Below are 7,814 nucleotides of genomic sequence, written 5' to 3' on the forward strand. Positions count from 1 at the left end.
GAGTGGAGACCCTGGGTTCTGGTCTGTGGACCGGACAGGGAAGGTTCCAGAGGCGCGGCTGTCAAAGGGACATGATACCTTTAAGGAGGATGAAGTCATCGGTGTCTGAGGCCACCTGGCTCCGCGAGGGCTGCAGCCTGCAGCCGAGAGGGAGAAACAGAAGGTGGAAAGCAGGTGGGGCGTGTGGGCTGAGCCTGGGATGTCAGCTCCGCGGCTGACAGCCGGGACCCAGCAGGAGTGGGAACAGCCAGCCTGGGTGTTGCCTGGGGTGCCCGGGAATGTGATCAAACACTCAGCAGACCTGCTGGCCATGGGCATCTGGGCACCACCGGGCCCTCCAGCTCATCCTGACCCCCAGCTGGCAGTTCTGACAGGCTCCTGCCAGGAGAAGCGTCCGGCCGTGTTGGCCAGGCCGGTGAGCATGAGCTCATCCAGCCTGAAGTCCGCCTGCCCCAGGCTGGTGCTGGTGGGTGGGGCTCTGGTGCTGAGAGCTCCAGGAGCCAGGCTGGCCGGTTCAATGGCCTTGGTTAGGTCACCCCAGCAGGAAGCCTGCGAGATGGGAAGCCAAACAGAACATCTGATGTTATCCCCCCATAACTGCCCCTAGACTTGGGGCTTTGATGAAGCCCTGGTCCAGGGAACCAGTACCCCTCCCAGGTCCCCTTCTCCACAACCACGGGCTACATTTCTAGTGTCATCTCCCATTTCTCCCTATTGCATAGTAACAACAATGACAATTGTAGTCATAACTAACATTTGTTACAATTGAAGATCTAGGCTAAGCATCATTTCACTTAGTCCTCAAATAGATGCCCTGATGAGGTATGCTTATTATCATTGTCATTTTGCCGAGGAAGGAACTGAGAGTCAGAGAGGTCCAAGGTCATCCTACCCTTCGGATGCAGAGCCAGGATGTGGACCAAGTTTATCTATCTCCAAAACCTGCACGTTTAGCCCCCACCCTAATGTTACCCTCCAACCAGATCACAGGATTTGGATCCAGGAGCATACCAGGTGCAATTGGAAAGGCCTTGCACACGATTTAATGCTCTGCTGTCTCTGTCTTGCAAATCTAACTTCTGAGTCAGGTTCCCACATTGTCATTTTGCCCTGGGACCTCAGGTGATGTAGCCGGTTCTACCGCTGCAGACCCGCTGGCCTACTGCCCCCCAGCCCCCGCTCATGCCGGGTCTCTACCCGACTGCCATCTGACCCACACCTACCTGGCCCCTCACAAGGTTACCTGCTCAGGAGTGTCTGCTCGTCTCCCCCAGCGTGCCTCCCTATGACCTGCTGGGGATTCTCTGCCCTTGCAGAGCTCAGGTTGCTCTGTTCCAGTCTCACCGGGAGGTCAGGGCAGGATATCACTGGGTGGTCCTGGGGGGGGGCGGGGTGGAGTACAGGGTGAGGGTTGGACTTGAAGTTAGACAGCTGGATTCAAACCCATCTTGCAGCTGTGTGGCCTTGGAAAGTTACTTAATCCCTCTGGGAAACAGTTTCCTCATCTGCCAAATGAAGGTGGTAACAGTTCTTATCTTGCAGGGATTGTCATGATTAAAAATGGTGACAAATCAGTAAAACACTAAGCACTATGCCTGAGGCAAAAACATTGTAGTTTTCTGGTTCAGTTTGGAGTCTAATTCATCTATGAATTTTCTGTAGCTCTTCATGTAATAGGTGCAGAGGGTGGATAGATGCCAAATTGCTTTGCAAGTGTCACAATATCACGCGTGTGGAGAAGTCGGATGTGATTTTACAGATGAAGAAACTGAGGCCTAGTGAGATTTGCTGGCCGATTCAGGACCCCATAGCCCGCCCGCCTTCCCTCCCTCGGTACGTGGGTCCTGCTGGGTCACTTCAGGGCCAGCAGGGCAGCGGTCCTCAGGGACAGAGGTCTGCTTTCTGCTGCCTGAATTCCGGAGGCAGCCCTGGCAGCCCTACCAGTCCTGTCTCCCTCGACAGCCACATTCCAGACATTCTGCCCTGGCTAGAAAGAGGCTGGCCCTGAGGGAGGAAACCCCAGAACCTCTGCCTAGACAAGGGCCACAGGGAGAGAGGCCAGGGTCTCCTGGGAGCAGGGATTGCTGGCCTCTCCGGATTCCTCAGCACCCCAAGCTCTCCTCTAAGGCCAGGCCTCGGGCTCAGCAAAGGTTGCTCAGGGAAAAAAGACTAGTGGTCCAGTAATTGTCTAACTTCAGACTTTGTGAGGATCCTCTGGTGGGAGGGGGGAGTGGGGTGTTAAAAATGCACATTCTAAGCCCCACCCCCCATCATGGAGGGGCCCAGGACTGCATTTTTAAATGAGCCTCCAAGAGGGTGCAAAACCAGATTTGGGAGCCACTGATTCAATCCATTGTATAGATGATAGATAGGGACGCTGAAGTCAAGAGAGGGAAGGGTTTGCTCACCATCACCCTGCAACAGAGCAGTCCTAAGGGAGCCACAGCGGGAAACAGGAGGGGCTTGGAGGCAAACTGCGCAAAGGCAGGGGAGTCCAGGAAGGGAAAAGGGCTGAAAACAAAGCAGCTCAAAGAAGGTTTGAAAGACAGGCAATATTTGCCTGTTCATCTCCCACCACCCCTCAACCCCACCCCCACCCCCCTTGAGCTTCCTCTCACAGAGGCTGCTGACAGGCCTAACGCAATGATACACGGAGTCTCAGCCTCTCACACTCTGGCTCTGGACAGCCATCTACCCCCCCTCCTTCTCCGCTCTCCTAGTGGACTTCCTTTTTGTGTCACTGTGTACAACATCCTGGGCTCAAGTCCCAACTCAGTCACTACCCTGCTGTGTGACCTTAGGCAAGTTCCTTACCCTCTCTGACTCTCAAATTACTCATCTGTACAATGGTGGACTTGACCAGCTTTTCTCAAAGTGCAGTTCATGGATCAGCTCCACAGAAGCCCCCCAAAACTTTGCTGAAATCAAGATTTTCAAACTTCCAACCAGATAAAATGGGTGAACATTCTGGAGAAATCTTTTTATTTAAATTTTATATTTACACAAATAATACGTGATACATTTTCCTTATGAAATAATAAAACATTACATTTAAGGCTAAAGCCCTATTTGCCGCCACCACCAATATCTTCCCCAAAGGCAACCAATGTAATCATTTAGGTGTGTAACCTTTCTAGATATTTATATTCATATATAAATATACCAGTAGGAAATATATAGCATTCAGGTTTTTTGTTTGTTTGGTGAGGGGTGGTTGTTAAAAAGTATCTTTCGTGTCATTCTGCAAATTTTCACTCAACAGTGCGTCTCAGGGTTTTTCATGGAGTCCACTCTCTGCTTCCAGCTCCCTGGGTCATTCCGGGGCTCACTCACGTAAAGGCTTCTGACATCGCATGTTATGGGTCTGATTTTAACACACGTTAGGGGCAGGGCCAGCAGGATATTTCCCAACGATGAGGGCCTGTATGGCCTAATTGGAGCATCCTTGGCAGTGGCAGCTGGACTCTACTGCTCAGCTATTCCCTATCAAGCGTGTGGTCCTCTGGGCTCCAGCCAGGGGCCCCCACTTCCCTTCCCTTAGAACTCTCAGGGCCATTCGCTCCCTCTCCTGCCAGCCCCTGGTCACCCTGATGTCATCTGTGCAGGCGAGGCTGACTCAGGCTCTTCCTACACCCAGAGACAGCTCCCCTTGGCTCTTGCTGGGGCCTGACTGGTTTGACTTGGTGAGGCAGCCCGTAGTTTCCCAGGCCCTCTTCTCTGGGGACCTTGAAGCGCATACCACCTGGCTCCATGGGGAGCTCAGGAGCTGTCTGGGTCCAGAGCACTGACATTCTCTTCACTGTCCTCAAGGCTCTGCCACAGATGCGGGACCTCGAGCAAGCCCTTCTCAGGGCTTCCTTCTCCTATCTGTAAAGCAAGGTTGTACGCATTAATTCCATGTTTTCTGAAAATAAGACCTAGCCAGACAATCAGCTCTAATGCATCTTCTGGAGCAAAAATTAATGTAAGACCTGGTATTATATTATTATATTATATTCTATTGTATTATATTCTATTGTATTCTATTCTATTCTATTCTATTCTATTCTATTCTATTATATTACGTTACATTATACCGGGTCTTATATACGACCCAGTCTTATATAAGACTCAGTCTTATATTTTATTATATAAGACCCAGTCTGTTGTTTGTTTGTTTGTTTGTTGTTTTTCACATCAGACGGGTAATGTGCCGATGTCGTAACAAGGTTTGTGGGAGGCACATCTCGCACAAGAGCGTGAACACCCAATCATCACACTTAGGAACTATAAAAGGAAGACCCGGTCTTATAGTAAAATAAGACTAGGTCTTATATTAATTTTTGCTCCAAAGATGCATTAGAGCTGATTGTCTGGCTAGGTCTTATTTTCAGGGAAACACAGTTTCTATGCTTGGAAAGAGCATCTAGCGAGCAAATCTATGCAAGATTTATTGAATGAATAAAAGTTGGAAAGTCTGTTCCAACTCTCAAGGACTGCGAATTCAAGTCAACCCGAGGGAACAAAATGCTTCCTACTATGTGCATGGCTCTAGACTGGGAACTAAGGGGGATGGAACCCTAGAAAAGACAGAGTCCTTGCCTTTGAGTTGTAAACAGCCTCACTGGGGGGGCTAGTCACTCATTCAATCAATATTCCCCTGGAGTCTAGCATGGAGCAGAAATGGAACCAGGTCGAGGCCATCGAGAGAGGATGAGGGCTCATTCCCAAGCGACCAGGGAAGAGTGTGAGTAAGGAGCGAGGCAAGTGCAGATCGGGGTCACACAGACTAAGGGTCCTGCAAAGAGGTCAGAGGAGAAAGCATCAGTAGGAAGACGAGGTGTCTGGAGAGTGGAAGCAGGAGTGACACGGGAGAGCACGTGACACACGGCAGGCTCTGAACAAATGCTTGCTACTTTGAATAGACAGATTGTTACAGAGACAAAATCATGATGAGTATGTGTTAAACAGATAACAGATAGAAATAAACGTATGAAAGTAAGTTAGCAATGCATGGATGGACACACGGATGGGTAGATGGTTGGATGATGGACGGATGGATAGGCAAGCAGGGAGACAGACAGATGCTCTTGGTCCAGGATTATTGGATTTAGGGTCAGATGTCCCAGTTTGGTTTGGGGCCCTTTTGCTTGCTGACTCTTACTGGCCATGTAACCATAAGGCTTTGTGCTGAAAACAGGGGTGATCAGTCTAGCCAGCCACCTTGCCCAGGAAATCATGAGAATTGCCTGAAATACATGAGCGAGAGCTCTGCATAAAGTTGTCAGAGGACAGTGGCTATAAGAAAATCTACAGGACTCCTCTGTCCTAGATACACACTAATAAGACAATGCACGAGACTCCGAACTGGTATTTAAGAGTGACGGGTAGAGGAGTGGATGTAGGCGCTGGACTTCATATTACGCAACAGTAGGTCCTACTTCATCAAGTCTCGGCTGAGCAAACTGAGGGCCTGATGTTTGGGGGCTGCCTGAGGTCGGTGTCGGGCTTACTCACTTTTGTCTCACCATCCAAGGCATGCCACTCACTCCTCCCTGACACAGCACCTTCTGCTGTGGTGCTCAGCTCTGCTTCCCTCTTCAGACTCGCCTCGCTATCTCAGGCTCAGGGGCAATATCCAGAGCCCACAGATATCAGACGCACTTGGATGCCCCCTGAGCAATGCAGATTCTGGGGTCTCACTTCTGTCCTCTGAATCAGCGTTCTTGGATGTGCCCAGGTTGAGGATACCCAGCTCGGTGCCATGCCCCCAGTGACTGTGCAATCAATATCTTCATTTTGCAGCCGTTGTTTGCCCAAGTTCACTGGTTGGAGTCCAGCACAGTTGAGACTTGAACCCGGCTCTCCTGCTGCCTATTCCAGGGTCCCTGCCAGAGCCTCCTGCCCAGGGGCAAGGAAATGGCCCCAATGACCTCTCCATGGCCCTAGGCTTGGAGATTTCAGACTCCTCAGCAGATCCCAGACACGAGCCCCTCCAATTGCCTGAGGATTTCCAGCTAAGCCCTCCAGCTTTCACCAGGCTGCTACTGGGATCCTTGAAAACCCAGGGATAAGGGACGCCTAATGGAGATAAGTGGTTCTTGTTTCTCCTCCCACCTGGCTGCTGCCCAGATGGAGGCCACCCTAACGCCTAAGCTGAAGTCCCAGGCATGGAGCCATGCGGGCTGTGCAGGAGAAGTAGCCCCGCTCAGCACCCACAGAACCCCAGGGCTGCTGAGAACAGTTGTGCTCCGCCCTGGCTGCTCCTTGGAAGCACCTGTGCGGCTTTATCGCTCAGTGCCTGAGACAAAGGTCTAAAGACGAATTTGTATTTCAGTGTGAAATCATCATGGGGAGATGTGAACACACAGACGAAAAGATGCTAACTCTAATTTTTTAATTTTGCTATAGAAGAAAATGAGGTTAACCAAAGAGGGTGAGCAACCTGTCCAAGGTCCCAGGGCAAGGTAGTGCAAGTAGTGACAGCAGTGGAACTAGAATCCTTTTCCAGCTTCCACTTCTTTGCATTTTACTCTTCCATCCGGTCCTTCACTTGCTCAGTCAGCAAACACGGTGGAGCCCCTTTCAGAGGCCAAGCACTGCTCTGGGTGACCGGAGTGCAGTGGTGAGCAAGCCCCAGCCCCTGCCTTCCAGAACTTCCACTGGGGGCAGGAGGCAGAACAGAAACATCAGCAGGTCAATCAATCGGATGATATGAGCAAGCTGTGTTCTCTAAAGAAAATAAAGCCGAGAGAGGGTCAGAGTAGCTTGCAACTGCTCCAGTAGGGTGGTCAGAGAAGGCCAGCTGAGCAGATGACCCCATGAGGGGACCCTGAGTGAGAGGGAGCCAGCCACACAGGCCCGAGAAGAAACATTGCAGGCAGAAGGAAGAGCAGCTGCCAGGCCGTGTTCTGTGCTCCGTGCTCCGTCCAAGCCCCAACCGTTTACTCCACTCTGCGCCGAGAGAACGCCAGCCGGGAAGATAGCTTGAGGTATTTATCTTTTTGGGTTTGTTCTGGTTTTTGCTTAGCTGGTGGCTGTTTGCTGTACTGGACGGATGCTCCCCGAGAGGGGGCGCTGTGCTGGTCTTGTTCACCACGTTACCCGCGTTGCCCAACAGGGCGTGTTGGCGCGGATTAAGGGGGAAAGCGGTAGGGGAGGAAATTCTGGTGAAGATGTGGAAAGTATGAGCATTTATCTCTAAATACTCAACTGACAGTAAATGAGACTGCAAGATGCCAGTTGGTTACCAAAAAGTAACAAAGCCTCCTTCTCTCCCGCCATAATTGCTCCACTTAATTCATTAAAGGATTATCCCGAGACTGGGGGAGGGGAGGGAGCCCAACCTGGGAGTTCTGGCAGCAGCACAACCTCCTCTGAGGCAACGGGGAGACCTGGGGACCCCAACTATGGCAGCAACAGTCAGGTCAGGAGTCAGGGTGCCAGGGTTCTAGGCCTCTCTGTGCCCCTGAGTGGCTGGGTGACCTTGGCCAGGTATCCTCCCCTCTCTCTGCCTCAGTTTCCTCTGTGCAGTGAATGAGGATGGGCCAAAGAGTGGTTTCCAACTACGCTTCCAGGAGCCCTACAGTCTCAAAGAGGGGTTCTTAGGGGCTGCTTTGGGGGAAGGGGCAGCAGAAGGTAGACAAGACAGATAGAAGTGAGACCCCACTCTTTTCAACCAGAATGGCCCTACTGGGAGCTGTTTCACACTCTGGACTTCTTCAGAAGCAGGTGCTAATGTGTAGTGATAATGAAAAGAGACGCTGAGCCCTCACAGATTATTGGGTGGATTACACGTGGTGATGCACGCGAAGTGCTTAGTGCAATAACCCGAG

General features: G+C 51.2%; 1 non-coding gene across 1 annotated transcript; it reads right to left on the reverse strand.

Moving 5' to 3' along the window:
* Positions 1-4,174: 4,174 nt before the first annotated feature.
* On the reverse strand, positions 4,175-4,278 carry LOC117017163 (small nucleolar RNA U13). The gene has a single exon (XR_004422035.1). It is a non-coding gene; the product is annotated as a small nucleolar RNA U13 (small nucleolar RNA).
* Positions 4,279-7,814: the final 3,536 nt, after the last annotated feature.

Source organism: Rhinolophus ferrumequinum, chromosome 24 (assembly GCF_004115265.2).
Source record: "Rhinolophus ferrumequinum isolate MPI-CBG mRhiFer1 chromosome 24, mRhiFer1_v1.p, whole genome shotgun sequence".
NCBI classification, from domain to species: domain Eukaryota; kingdom Metazoa; phylum Chordata; class Mammalia; order Chiroptera; family Rhinolophidae; genus Rhinolophus; species Rhinolophus ferrumequinum.